The 15962-nt window shown below is 37.3% G+C and overlaps 1 long non-coding RNA gene across 2 annotated transcripts in view; it reads right to left on the bottom strand.

Annotated features, from left to right (window-relative positions):
- Positions 1–15946, bottom strand: part of LOC117197176 (uncharacterized) — a 42753-nt gene extending 26807 nt beyond the window's left edge. The window contains exons 1-4 of one of the 2 annotated variants that reach the window (XR_007470688.1): positions 15812–15946; positions 11993–12088; positions 4819–11199; positions 3772–4588 (exon numbers count right to left, since the gene is read on the bottom strand). This is a non-coding gene — a long non-coding RNA (uncharacterized LOC117197176). Of the gene's footprint in view, positions 1–390; positions 4589–4818; positions 12089–15811 lie in introns of those variants that run through there. The other variant, XR_007470689.1, reaches the window with a different exon arrangement.
- Positions 15947–15962: the final 16 nt, after the last annotated feature.

The following is a 15962-nucleotide window of genomic DNA, read 5'->3' as shown; positions in this document are numbered from 1 at the left end:
AAAATTACTCTCCCCCCTGAACACTTGAACCAAAATACACATATTTTGATATATGTGTTGTTCATATTTTTTTGCATTTTTTTTACTGGAGTATAGTTGCTTTACAATGTTGTGTTACAGTTGTTTCTAACTGTACAGCAAAGTGAATCAGCTATATGTATACACATATCCCCTCTTTTTTGGATTTCCTTCCCGTTTAGGTCATTGCAGAGCACTGGGTAGAGTTTCCGGTGCTATACAGTAGGTTCCCATTAGTTATCTATTTTATACATAGTATCAATAGTGTATATATGTCAATCCCCATCTCCCAATTCATTCCACCCCCCCGCTTCCCCCTTGGTATCCATACCTTTGCTCTCTACATCTGTGTCTCTATTTCTGCTTTTCTTTCTTTCTTTTTTTTTTTTTTTTGTGGTACGCAGCCCTCTCACTGTTGTGGCCTCTCCCGTTGCGGAGCACAGGCTCCGGACGCGCAGGCTCAGCGGCCATGGCCCACGGGCCCAGGCGCTCCGCGGCATGTGGGATCTTCCCTGACCGGGGCACGAACCTGTGTCCCCTGCATCAGCAGGCGGACTCTCAACCACTGTGCCACCAGGGAAGCCCTCTGCTTTTCAAATAAGATAATCTATACCATTTTTTTTAGATTCCACATATATGTGTTAGTATATGATATTTTTCTCTCTCTGACTTACTTCACTCTGTATGACGGTCTCTATATACAGTTTAATATCATCTTTCCATTTAGTATTATTTCATATGCATTCTCCTATGCCGTTATACTTTTGAAAACTTGACAAAAAATGGCTGCCTAATATGATTTTACTCTTATCTTCCCCAATTTCCCCTAACTTTTTTGCTATCTTGATTAATTCTGTTTTGAACAGCTCTACGTGTAATTTTTAGTCTGAATCTTGGATTATTAGAGCTCTATGAATGAGGACTTCTATCTACTTTGATGTTGTGGTCTAGTACTATTTTTTTTTAATTAAAAATTTTTTTTAAATTTATTTTTAAATGAACTTTTTATTCTAGAATATTTTTAGATTTATAGGAAAATTGTAAAGATTGTAAGAAGGTTCCCATAAACCTTGTACCCATTTTCCCCAGCTGTCAACACCTGACATTAGCAGAGTACATTTGTCACAACTGATGAGTCAGCGTTGGTACATTATTATTTACTAATGTCCACACTTTATTCAGATGTCCTTAGATTCCACCTGTTGTCCTTTTTCTGTTCCAGGATCCCATCCAGGATATCATTTATTAACGTGTCTCCTGAGGATCCTCCACACTGTGGCACTTTCCCAGACTTGCCTTGTTTTTCACGGTCTGAACAGTTTTGAGGAATACTGGTCAAGTACTTTGTAAAATATCCCTCAAATTGTACTTTTATGATCTTTTCCTCATGACTAGACAGGGGTTATGAATTTGGGAGAGGAGGAACACAGAGGTGGAGTATTATCTTTATCATCTCATATCAAAGGTACCTGCTACCAACGTGACTCATCACTAATAATGTTAAGTTTGATCTCTTGGCTGAGGTAGTGTCCTTAAGCCTTCTCCACTGTGGGGTCACTCTTTCCCCCTCTTTCCACCCTGTACTCTTTGGAAGGGCGCTACTATGAGTAGCCCACACTTAAGGGGTGGACGTTATTCTCCACCTCGAGAAGGCAGTATCTAATGTAAACTGTTTGGAATTCTTCTGCATGTGCAGTTATTTATTCATTCATTTATTTACGCCAGTAAGAAACTCATGGTATTTGTTAAATACTTTGGGTTATAATTCAATACTACAGTGTATCTTTTCTTGCTCAAACGGTTCCAGCTTTGGCCACTGGGAGCTCTTTCTGTTGGCTCCTGTTTCCCTTTGGCATCCTTCCATCTTTGGTTTTGTTGTTGTTGTGGAACACTTCCCTACTTTATGACACTACAAAATGCTTCAGGCTTATCTTGTGTATTGCCTGCTCCAGGCCTAGAATCAGTCATTTCTCCAAAAAGCCTGGTTCCTTTTTCTGGAGAATAGAATTAGAAACTAGGATCTGGACACTGGGTTTGTTTAGTACTTTACATCTTGTAATCATGAACATATTTTCTCCAATTTTAATCTTGTTCTCATTATTTATATATTCATTATTTATATATTCTAACCCTATTCTTTGTGTCCTTTTCTTTTTTCTTTTTAATTTCTTTTTTCTTTTTTGCCATGGCTCACAGGCCCAGCCGCTCCGCAGCATGTGGGATCTTCCCGGACCGGGGCACGAACCTGTGTCCCCTGCATTGGCAGGCGGACTCTCAACCACTGCGCCACCAGGGAAGCCACTGTGTCCTTTTCTTGATAGAAATAAAGCAAGGGTGTTTCCAAACATACGTTAGGTTTCTTCTAATTTTAATATGAGTAAGGGTGATACATGGATATTTGCTTGCTGACAGAGGCCTTTTCAAACTTCCTGAGGTCCACCTGAAGTTCCCAGCCTCAGCCTTCTGGTCACCCTTTACAAGCCCTGTGAACTTGCACAGGAGGAAGGAGAAAGTCCACTCTCTCATTCTGCATCACCTCAGTAAACCCAGCCATAAAAAGGCACTTCTGTTGTAGTTTCTCTTCCTTCACACCTCCCACTAAATACCCCCAAGATTCTGCCTCTGAAAAATAAATTTTATATAGCAAAGTAACAATTGAGCAAAATACACCCTGCTTTGAAGCTCCATTGTGTACCATTCCATTTTTAACACCATTTTTGTGAAATGACAAAACAAGAAGAACAGATTTAAGAAACATGAGGAGCCCCACTCATTTTTATGCAGGCATTATAGGCATCATACAGTGACAGAGGCCACTGGCATCAGAGCTAAAATAAGAACAGAGAAGTAGTGTAATGGGGAATCCATCAATCACATTAACAGCAAATTGCATACTAATCATTTATCTATTATTTATCATACAGATAAGTGTATCCTGTCTAGACTGCAGAAGCACTTAAATACAAAGGTGCCAATAATTACAAATAGAGAATAACTTTATTGAATACTAATAGACATTAATTATAAATTAAAATGAATGGAATATAAGGAAAAATACTTTCTAGATTGTGTTTATTGACACAGCCTATTCTATGAAATTGTTCAAGGAAGTATGGTTTATGTTAGCTGCTGAATCTGATTTTGGAAGTTAGGTGAAAAAAGTACTTGTTCAGATTTTTCAAATAAACATACTTGCTAGAAAAAGGATCCTAAAAATGAGTAGAATTTTTAATTTACATAACCAGTGGTTTTGGTGTTTCCAGATATTTTTATTTGATTTTCAAATTTTTATTATATCAATTTTATGTCCAATAAAAGAACTAAAGTAAATAGTTTACCTTGGTCAAATTTACCAATCATGACTTGTGTAGTGTTAAACAAGGAAAGATCTCTGTTAAAGACAATCACTATTATAATTTTGGTTAGTAAAAATCACAAAATGTAGTGTAGAATTTAACACATATTTAGATAAAATCAGGAAATAGCCCCAAATCTTCCTAATTTTTTTTCATTCAAAAACTGAGTTTCCCCTTTTTTGCTTAGCTGTTCAGTTAAAAGAGAATTTCATTTGGACAGTGTGACCAATGGCTCACAGTGGGACAGGGCAGGCAGGGAGGAGCCAGGCCTGACAGAAGGGCCCATTCTGTCCAGTGGGAAAGCTGACCGGCATCCTAAGGCTTATAGCCTGGGTTCAAGCTCATGGGCATTTACTCAGAGAAAATTGAGTACATGGGGGACCCTGGAAATCATTACCTTCATCTACGGAGTCCTTGGCTCGTGTGTTAGACGCCAGGGTTGAGAGTGGAGATCCATGACACGACACCAGTGTCTCAATGAACGTGTGGGTCCCAGCGCAGGAGATCCAGCTGTCCACGGATGGAATTGATTTCAGGAACAAGATTCCAATATCTGGCAGAGCATTCGCCTGGAATAAAACAAGCTCCTCATTTTCTGAGAGTATCCAGATAGGTCATTTAAGAAAGGTCTTGAACTGGATTAAAGCAGCAGCCCAACTTTAGAATCAGAGGCACATAGCAAGAGTGGGTTTGGGTACAAGACCACCTTTTAAGAACATGGCACCAAAGGGAGGTTGTGACTAGGGCATGAATGCAGAAGTCAAAGTTCAGCTGAAGACACTTCATACTAGATCACATGAAAAGCAAAGGGGTCTTGGTCTCAGCAAGTCAGTTGCTGGAACAGAGCACCATGGAAAGCTTCAGAACTGATCTGGTACCTCAGCAGGAACTTTTAGTATGGGGTCAGTTTGATGATGATGGGATTTTAGGTGAAGGCTTCTTTCTGCTGGACCAGAGCAGATTAAATATCGTTGATTCAGGGCTGGAATTGCTCTAGAAAATGGGAAGGCAGGAGGCGCAGCTGTGGGGAACTTGGAATTATAGGAAGCTCAAATCTGGAGACTTGACAACTAAAGGTAACATGACATCCTGAATGGGATCCTGGGACAAAAAAAGATCATAGCTATCTGAATAATGTATGGACTTTAGTTAATTATAATGTATCAGTTGTATATTATTAGTTACAAATGTGTCATAAAATGTACAGTGTTGGGCTTCCCTGGTGGCGTAGTGGTTGAGAGTCCGCCTGCCGATGCAGGGGACATGGGTTCGTGCCCTGGTCTGGGAAGATCCCACATGCCACGGAGCGGCTGGGCCTGTGAGCCATGGCTGCTGAGCCTGCGCGTCCGGAGCCTGTGCTCCGCGACGGGAGAGGCCACAACAGTGAGAGGCCCGCGTACCACAAAAAACAAAAAACAAACAAAAAAAAATGTACAGTGTTAACAGTAAGAGAAACTGGGTCCAGGGTGTCTAGCAATCTTTTGTAATATCTATGACTTTTCTTTAAATCTGAAACAATTCAAAAATAAAAGTTTAGTTTAAAAAAATTAAGCTTCTCATCATCTTCCTCTTCTTTTTTCTCTTTTTCTTGTAAACACTTTTCCTGTTCAATGAGAAAACAGCATTTCTGATTTATTTGATCCGGGTGTTTTTGTTATTATACAACTCAAAATGTCTTCCCAGTAATATGACATTTATACATATATTTTGTGTATTTCATGTACAAAAACTGGCCCATTTGCCTATGTACTACTCTCTGTACTGTATCAAGAACAATCATATACTATGACTTCAAATATAATAACTCATTTGAAAACATACTTTTGTTAATTTGGAAAAAGCACATTTTAAGAACAGTATTATTGAAAAACAGAATCAACTTTTGCCAATAAAGATTAGATTAAAACTTGAAATCATTCTAAATTTAACTTACTTCCTTCTTTCCTTCTTTCCTTCATCTCTCGCTTTCCTTTTTCTTTCCTCCTCTGCCTCCTTCTGTTCCTTCCTTTCCTCATTCCCATTTTCTCTATTTTTCATTTTAATAGGTTTGAAGTCCTTACTTAGATAAGTCTTCTTTGGATTCCTCCACATTCTAACATTATTTAGCAACTCCCTGTGGATTAATAACCTGGAATATATATACCATGAAGTATTCTGTTAAAATCTGCAATTATATTTGATAACTATAAACATCTAGTTCAATCCCATCTTTTGATAAAGAACTTGAGGTTTAGGGTTTGGAGAGGTTGCCCAAGATGAGCTATGTAATTCCACAGATTAATAAACAGTAGAACTGGGCCTGAATCCAGTGGTCTACCTCCCAGTCAAATGCACATTTTACTGCACAGTATTGTCTTCGCTCTATAAAAATTACTCTGTTTGCAGAGTTACTCTTGAAATTTCCCTTCCTATAAGGAGAAAAACAAGTTTGTGCCAATAACTATTTGCCTGGACTTTATCATCTATTGTTCAGCAGGATGTTGTGAATCCTTTTACAGCCTAACTTTATTATCTCCCTAAAAGTAAATGCTGAGAAAAATTCATGATTCTCTTACTTAGATGAAAGGGTCAGCTAGTTAATAATTTATAAAATTAATTTACTACTGTATGGATTTCCCTGTCATCTAAACCTTTTTTACAAGTACATGTATGGGCTGAAATTTTAATAGTGTAAAGAGTGGTGTTGTTTTTCAAATTGTCTTACAGTTACACAGCTGTAAAGGAGATGAAATTTGTTAGCCGTGAAGGTGATGCTGTAGAAATATACAGTTACTTGTTCAAAGAGGCATGCTCATTTGTATATTCTGGGCTGTTCTCTATTTTGTAGCTATAGTCTATTTGCTGCAATTTTCTCTGAGGGAATTTCTGCTTCTATCACAAATGGTCTGTGTTCCAGAAGAACTACCCAAGTTAATTTCTAATATTCTTTTTATTCCCTACAAGTCAATGTCCTGCTTCATGAAAGATATGTTTTCATGTCCTGAGAGCAATTCTTTTGCCCAAACTAGCAGCTGCCTCAGGTGGTTTTACCTGATACAGCAACTGCTGTCATCTTACTTGTCTTTCAGTGGTGGTGCATGGACCAATGGAAGAGTATTTAGAGATTTTTTTAAATGGCTCTATAGGTCAGATTATTGGTTTGGCAGGCATGGGTTTGCTGGTTTTGATGATGGGGGATCCTACCCTGCTCTAACACTTGAGTTTGGTTAGGGCTAGGTGACTCTCTGGCGCCACACACTGGCATCCTGATCATAGGCAAATCCCTTTGGACTCTCCATCAATCAGTGCAGCAGGTAATACCCAGAAAAATCAGGGGAAGAGGAAGGTAAACATTTCTGCAAAATCTGATTCCAGAGATTTAGGACTAGCCTAAGTAATTTTCTTTCAAAATTTCTTCCCTTCAAGTATTTAAAGTTAGAGCTAAAGCACAAATTTAGCTTTGAGTTCCCATTTGTACCATATATTTCTTAATTTTCATGTTTTTCTGTTTTAGATTTTCTAATTACAAATAACATAAGCATCATTGAACCAAATCATTTAGAAGGAAGAAAACAGCGAGAGTCTCCACCCTATCCCTTAGAGAAAACCACTAATCACACGTAGTATATATCCTTCCAGCTTTTTAACTGTGTTTATGCAAACATGTATGTAAACATACTACCAAATAATACATCATAGTGTTTGTGTGTGTGTGATTTGCACTAGCTTTTTAACTTAACAATACACATTGGTCATCTTTCTATATCAATACACAGCATCATCCCACTCTTTTTAATAGCTGTGTAGTATTCCACTCTGTTATATGGAGTTATCATAATTTATTTAACCAGTCCCTCAGTCACATACCTTTGGATTGCGTTTATGTTTTTGCTGAAGGTAACAGCATTATACATATAACTCTGATTACTTGGGACAATATTTCTGTAGGGTAAATTCCTAGAAGAGAAATTACTAAGATGAAATATTATTTCAATTTATACTTTTCCACCAAGAATGTATGAAAACACTTATTTTCTTATGGTCATACCTAATACTTTAAATTTTAATCCTTTTTATTCTTCACCAGTCTAAGTGAAATTTGCTTTCAGAAGTGAGTATCTTTTTAAAAAATGTTTCATGATCATCTGAATTCTTTTATGAATTTATGTTCATATTTTTGGGGTATTTTACATAGTAGTGTTTTCCTTTATCTCACAGATTTGACAGTTAAATTTCCCTCCTTTGTCATTTGTCTTTTATCTTTGCCTATATAGTCATTTCTGTTCATCTTTTTCTTTATGGTTTCTATCATGCTGTTATTTAGCAAGGTATTCGTCACATAAAAATTATTTTCTTCTGGGACATTTATTATTTTTGTATTATGTTCTAATAAACTACAAGTCTAGATTTCATTAATCTTTTGTATATTTTTCTTGGCTGTTCTAACTTATTTATTCTTTTCCAAGTGAAATTTTAAAATAATTTTTCAAGGTTCTGAAAATGCTACATTTAGTTTTCAATTGTAGTTGCAATAACTTTATTATAATTTATCACTTTATACTCTTTCCCCAATATGGTTATGTTTATTCTTTATTTTGCTTTTTGTATTTCATTAAAGGCTGACATCTTTCTTGTTGGATTTATTTCTAAGTATGTTTATTAGTGTTGTTAATGAGTCTTCTCTCCTGTTTCATTTTCTAACTTGTTATTGACTCTAACTTGAATTGACTGTTTCCCTGTACTTACTTTCTGTTTCTATTAATACATCAAATAATTTTCTTGGTCTTGCTCCAAGGATGTTATTATAATTGTTGTTAAGTGATTACAGTACATTTGCTCCCAATATGTATACTTTATTTCTTTTCCTTATATTCCTTCACAGGTTAGAAGTTCCAGAATACTGTTGACTGATAGTGGTATTAGCAGAAAGATTTCTTAAATTTATGACTTCAATGTAATTATTTTTTTCATATTTAATTATTAAGTATTATATTTGTTCTGGATTTCTGAAAAATACTCCTTATCAAGTTAAGAAAGCTTGTTTCTTTCATAGCTCACTAAGAATTTTAATCAGAAGTAATGTTGAGATTTAGGAGATGACCTTTTAGCATCTATTAACATTAAATTTACATATTTCCAACACTGGATACATGATATCACATATTTGTCAAACCCATAGAACTGGACAACACAAAAAGTGATCCCTAATGTAACTATGGACTTTTATTAGTAATAATGATCAATTGTAACAAAAATACCACACTAATGCAAGATATTAATAATAGGGGAAACTGTGTGTGGCGTGGAGAGAGGGAATATATGAGAACTCTATACTTTCTGCTCCATTTTTCTATAAACCTGAAACTGCTCTAAAAAATAAAATCTATTAATTTAAACAAAATAAAAAGAAAAGAAAAAATACACTAAAAAAGTCATTTAATTCTCCTCAGCCTCAGTTCCATCATCTATAAAATGAGAGGCTTAGACTAGTTGATCTCTAACTTTTCATCCAAAAAGAAGATTCTGTCATTCTCACTGTCAATATAAAGATGTCTGGCTGCCAATATATATATATTTTTCCTTCCAGTTTTACTGAGATATAATTGGCATACAGCACTGTATAAGTTTAAGGTGTACAGTATAATTATTTGATTTACATGCATCACAAAATGATTATCACAATAAGTTTAGTGAACATCCATCATCTCATATACATACCAAATTAAAGAATTAGAAAAAAATTTTTTTTCTTCTGAACTTAGGGTTTACTCTTTTCACAACTTTCATATATAACATACAGCAGTGTTAATTATATTTATCATGTTGTACATCACATCCTCAGTGCTTATCTATCTTATTACTGGAAGTTTCTACGTTTTGACCACCTTCATCCAATTTCCCCTCTCCCACCCCCCACCTCTGGTAACCACAAATCTGATCTCTTTTTCTATGAGTGAGTTTGTTTCTTTGTTTTTGAAGTATAATTGACCTACAACACTATGCTAGTTCCTATTACACAACACAGTGATTCAATATTTCTATACATTTCAAACTGATCACCACAGTAAGTGTAGTTATGATATTACATAGTTATTGACTATATTTCCCACACTGTACATTTCACACCTGTGACTTATTTTGTAATTGGAAGTTTGTACCTCTTAATATCTCTCACCTATTTCTTTCCTCCCCCCCACCTCTCTCCCCTCTGGCAACCATCTGTTTGTTCACTGTATCTATAACTCTGTTTCTGCTTTGCTATATTTGTTCATTTGATTTGGTTTTTTTCTTTAAATTCCACATATAAGTAATATCATGATTTTTTTTCCCTCTGTTTGACTTACTTCACTTAGTATGATAATCTCTAGGTCCATACATGTTGTCACAAATGGCAAGATTTCATTCTTTTTTATGGCTGAGTAGTATTCCAGATATCTATATCTATCTATATAGATAGATATAGATATAGATAGATATATCACATCTTCTTTATCCACTCATCTGTTGATGGATACTTAGGTTGCTTCCATATCCTGAATATTGTAAATAATGCTGCAATGAACACAGAGGTGCATATATCTTTTGTAATTAGTGTTTTTGGTTTTTTTGGATAAATACTCAGGAGTGGAATTGCTGGATCATATGGTAGTTCTATTTTTAATTTTTTGAGGAATCTCCATATTGTTTTCCATAGTATATATTTTCCAATACTTATGAAGGTAAAAGAAAAGAGTATGTTGAAAAAAATACTTCATCAGCTTAAGCAAACTGTAAAGGAACATCATTATGCAATTCTGGAAAATAAATGGAACCATATAATTATTGAATGAATCTGGTGATGAAATTGTAGTTTATGTGAAAAGGATAATGGTGAAATGGAGTGTAAGTGGGTATTGGTGAAGCATTCATTTAAAGAAAATAGCTCAAGTTTTCAAAAGATAACTTCAGATGCCTCAGGTGCTGTGAAACTAAATGACATGGTCTAATGATAACTAAAAGATTGTCAATCATGGAAGTTTTATGAAAATTATTATAAAATGATTTGTGGCTCGGGGAAGTCATATCTAAAATTTTCTCATCCTTATAAATCAGACAATGATGTCCACAAAGATGCTGAGATACAGATGTTGTTTCTGCCTCATATGATACATTTCTGTCAGATATTAGTGTGGGTGGAGCAGGCAGCTGCCTATGAGGGGTGGTGGGAACTGTAACAGATGAGAAAACACAACCCAGAGCACATGGCTCCTCAGTAACAAGGGGAATTAAACCTGGGGTGGTGCACTGACTGGCAGTATCCGCAGCTTGGTGTTATAATTAAAACCCCAAAATACATGACTTCATATCCCAGCTCTGCCCTTTGCTGGCGGTGTGACTTTTGGGGCAGTTTACCTGATTTTCTCTCTGTCTCCATTTCCTTTTATGTAAGATGCAGATAATAATAGTAACCATTCTCAGTGAGGATAAGAAGAGCTAATATTTGTAAAGGGCTTAGATCAAAGCCTGGCCCACAGTAGGTGTTATATGGGTGTTTATTAAATAAAAAATAGATACACTTGAACCCTGGTTTCCTTAGCACTATCCCACTGTCCTATGACTCACACTTTTTTGAAGCCTGCCGGGAAATCACCCCAAGTATCTCCTGGTATCATCATTTAGCTGTGTAACAGAACACCCTACTACATTGCTTTCAACAAATAGGGGTTATTCTCACATCACAAGAAGCCTGGAAGGAGGCCACTGCTGGCATGGGTTCAGCAGGTTATAGATGTTAGGGCAAAGCGCTCTGGGATCCTTTGATTCTTTTCTTCGTGCTTACAAGGTGACTACTGAAGCTCCAGTCATCCTGTACACAGTGAAACAGGAAAAATAAGGATGGGGGTAGGGCTACAGGGAGGGGTGTACTAATGGAATACTTCTCAGAAGCCCTTTCAGCAGATTTCGACTTTACACAGAATTGTGGCTTGGCCCAGACACATCACTGCACGCTCCCAACGTCCTTTTGGGTCTGTTACCTTCTTCTGTGTGCAGAGTCCAGCAGGCTTGAGAGGGTGTTTTGGACACCCTGGGTAGGATGTTAACATGGCACTCTTCCAAAGTCCCACCCTGCAGCCTGCTAGCTGACACCAGCATACAGGTGTGGTGGTGGTGTTCTCGTTGTTGTTTTGGCTGACACAATTTTTAAAAATTTGAACTACAATGAGTCTACGTAGGGCATTTGCTCCAGTTTTTCAAAGATTCAATTTTACACTGTTATCTTACATTTAGCTTGACTGAATTATATACATGCCTGGTCTCTGAAGGATTTGGATTTAAGACTTCTGAAATATCTTTAAACTATCTGTTGAACATTTATTTAGAGGCTGAAGGCTGTTGGGAAACAAGACCCCCTGGTGGTAGGAGTCTGCCTCTTCTCTACTCCCCTGAGCAAGTGAGCTCCTCCCAAACTCCTGTATATGGTCTACTCAGCAAAACAAAAGCTCTGCAATTACCCTGACACCCACTGGGGAGAAGAAATTCAGCGATGATTTTCTATTATTCTGGAGCGCATTAGGAGGGCTCTCTCACCAGTCACCCATCCACTGAAGCAGTTTATGAAAACGTTTCCTCCCTGAGAATAATTCTGGTAAGTGGATTACCTTCAATTTGCCACACTTCCAGGGATATTTTGGTGCCATTAAGTGACTGGCTCTTCTAACACAGCACACTTGTGATGCTTGCAGACAACGCGGACACTGCAAAGGGGGCAGTTTTTGACAAGGAAATAGTGAGTACAGGTAGAATTTGGATCGCCACTAAGCCATCCACGTGGATTGTTCAAAGCCGGAAGACGACATCCTACATCCCGAAGAGGGACTGGCAAAGTGGGCTTTCATTGAGTCTTGCCCAATGTGCTAGGTCTGGATATGTGCACACCGAGAGCATTCCTGGCAGGACAAGTAGCTTTGGCAAAGTTACTGACAGATCTCAGGAGTGAAGGGGATGTTTCAGATCTGTCTGAGATCTAACCGGTGCCTCACACCAAATCTCAGCACTACTTTTTCTAAAGCTTTTCAGTGACTGTCTAGAACCCTTGGTGTTTAGAAATCTCATAACTTAGGGTTCTATATATATATATTTATATATATATATTTTTATATATTTATATATATTTTTATATATTTTTATTTATTTATTTGGTGGCACTCGGTCTTAGTTGCAGCTCGCTGGCTCCTTAGTTGCGGCACATGGGCTCCTTTAGTTGTGGCATGCGAACTCTTAGTTGCAGCATGCATGTGGGATCTAGCTCCCTGGCCAGGGATCGAACCCGGGCCCCCTGCATTGGGAGTGTGGAGTCTTAACCACTACATCACCAGGGAAGTCCCAGTAGAGTTTTCTATAGCAAATTCAGTCCATTTTTAAACCTGAAAAAACCGTTGCAATCAGCAACATCAGCACAACTGCTAGGCGCCGCCGCTCATTTGCCCTGTAAGTAACAACCCTTCCTGGTTAATAGCAAAAAAATCTGGCTAATGAAATGTATTGGCACTATGTTTCATATCTAAAGCAATTAAAAATATCTGTAGTGAGCATCAATTATTGGGAAAAAGAATGATTTTTGCCCACTTTTTAATCTTTCCAACTGCTCTCTAGGGCAAAAGAGCTCTCCTTGGAACCACAGTCCATAATAAACACATGTGAACAAATACACACATTAGGTTGTAAAAGGATGGTTTCTTAACTGGTTTTTGAGCTACAAATAATCCCTAAAAAGTGGCTTTCTCAACTAAATATGCAGACATTACAGTGTATTTATAGTGATTAAAAACTGGAAACAAACTAAATATCCAAAAATAAAGTTTAAGCAAAATTATGCTCCTATTATGTCATGCTATGCAACAATTAAAAATGATTTTTACAAAGAGTTTTAAATAATAAGGTAACATACTTATTAAATTTAAAGCAAAAAAAATCTGCTTGATGCAAATTGTTACATGGTTATGTCACAACTAAGTATATATTGTAAGAAAGACTGGCAGGTATGTGCTAAAATGTTAACAGTGTTTTCTGTGGGTGGTGAGAGTGGGAGTAATTTTTTTTAATTTCCTATTTTAATATAATAAATATGCTGCTTTTATAATAAAGAAAAATGAGCAACCCAAAGGTATCTTTTCTGCGAAACTGAGGGGATTCTTCCTAAGCCCAAACCTCTCAAAGGGACACATCTTATCTTCTACCCTATGGTGCAGACAACTGTGAAGGGGGAAAAATAATCCTTTCAAATACATTGACACTGTTAGAAAATGCTTATCCAATGTAAACACAGAACCAAAGGAAATGCATAAACATTGAATATTATAAGGATATGCATAAACACAATTCTTCCTCCTGAATTTGTAAGCAAATACCCATGGCTATATGAAGTTGGCTTGTTGGAAGACAATGTAAGGGAGACAGAGGGTCCTTGTCATTTCCAAAATTAGTAGGGATTATCATCACCAATATGTTAGATGCTCTCCCCCTTCAAAAAAAAAAGAAAAAGAATGAAGATTCTGTATCAGTTTTTAGAAGTACTTAAGGAAGAATATCTTGAGCCCATATATAGACTAAGAACTATTAACAGTAATCAAAGAAACACTAATGTATAATAACTAAAAGCTAAAACACGGTCTTAAACTCTTCCCTTGGGAAACATGTTTTCATGAAACTCAACTGGACAAGGCTACTCTCCTCCATCCCCACTCATTGTGGGGCAGTATGAAAAAGCTAAAAAAGTGACATGCAGATATTTCTTCTGTACAGTGTACAATGAAAAGCAGTATTCTCTAACTCAAATATGGAATCATGTAAAACTTATCAGTGATTAATGTATTATAGTTCATAAAAAAGGATAACTTTCCACAGAGTGAAGTTTTAAGTGCAATACTGTACTGCAATACTTACACTAAGAAAAACGCAGTCTGTGTGTAGGTTAATATTTTTTTCGCAGAGACATGTGAAACATGTCTAAGATTACTAGATATGGTCTAAAAAGCAAAAAGAGCAACCTGGATGTGTTCATAAATAATCAGCAAGATGTTCCAAAAATTGTGGACTGACATTCTCATAAAATATTTGAGTCAATGTTTATGCAAATGTTTCATTTTTTTAAAAAAAAAGCCCACAAAACTCATTACCTTATTATGGTTAGCAAATCACAAAATAACAAAAGCAAACCATTAGAATAGGTTCAAAACACTTTTTGAATGGTATAGTTACTTAAAAAGAAATTGAGTACAGAATAAAATTTTAAATGGCTTTATACAAATATTATTATATTTTTCTAGTATGGGATAGGGAGTCTTATTTATGATTTTCTAAATTGTAAGGTAGGAAGGTGTATCAAATTTTAAGGATATCACACGAACTCAAAACTTTACTAAGGACTTAGATCTTCAGTAGATCTACTTTTAAATTTTGCAATCTTATGAACCTGTAGCATGGACACACAATTTTTAAAAATGCACCCAACTTTTACATGAAAATAAAACTAGGAATCATCAATAATGAATAGTTTTATGCTGGTAGAATCTTCTTGGAATTATCTTGATTTGGAGGACATTAACTTCTACTGGCATAATTATGAGGCCGATTAGAAAATATCTACTGGGTTTCTTTATTTTGGTTAAGAGACTGGTTGGAAAAATTCAGGAGTTGCTACTTTACCTCTTAACACTGTGCACTCTGCTTTCCCTGCCCCCTCACTCCACATTCTGTGACTCAAGAGACTATTTTCAGAGGACACCTGTTTTAAATGGATCCACAGGAAATACCTATGTTGTCTTTCATAATCTGACCCTGCATCTCGTTAGCTGAAATGTGATGCTGCCCACAGAGTGAAGCAACTTCAGTGTGACAACATTTACTGGAAGGTGGAGGGAATCCAGTTTATATTTATTTTCCTTCCATTAAGCCCTGGTATTGGAGTGTAGGAAAAAATAAATAAGGAAAACGGCAAAACCAGTTTAACCCTCAAAAGATTAGTATTAAATTACACAAACGGGTTTTACATCCAGACTCAGGATGATCTGCTCTTGAACTGAATGTAATCTTGCAGCAGAAACTTATCTGACACTCCTTTCTTTACAACGTTTTATTTATAAACCCCTTGTCCACAGTTCACAGTCGGCCTTGTTATATATTGATAGGATATTTATAAACCCCCGGTGGAAAAGTGCAGGGCAGCCTACCCACTGGAATAGAATTAATAAGGGGATTTCATAGAGATTAACAGTAGTCTAACACTAAAATTCCAGTTGGGTCCAAAATAAAGCAAGTCACTCGGGGGCCCCGTTTCACGGGTTTGCACCCCCCACGTGCGCGCCTCCACCGGTGCCACTTGGCCAGCAAGTCCCCGAGCTGGACCGTTGGCCCACCCCGGGGTCCGCTCCTTCCGGGCGGGTTGCCCGGCCCCCGCGCCCGGCCCCGCGCCCGCTCACCCTGGGCCGCGCTCCCTCTCCGCCCGGCCGCTGCCGCTGGCCGCGGTCCCCGGAACTCGGCGCGCGCTCCCCGAGTCCCGGTCGTCCTCGGAGGCTGCCCACCCGCTCCCGGGGCTCTGAAGGGCTGCCCCGGGCCGGGTCTCCGGGACCC

Source organism: Orcinus orca, chromosome 12 (genome assembly GCF_937001465.1).
Source record: "Orcinus orca chromosome 12, mOrcOrc1.1, whole genome shotgun sequence".
In the NCBI taxonomy this organism is placed as follows: Eukaryota; Metazoa; Chordata; class Mammalia; order Artiodactyla; family Delphinidae; genus Orcinus; species Orcinus orca.
The sequence above is the reverse complement of the archived record's forward strand: the minus strand, read 5'-3'. Positions and strand labels throughout refer to the sequence as shown.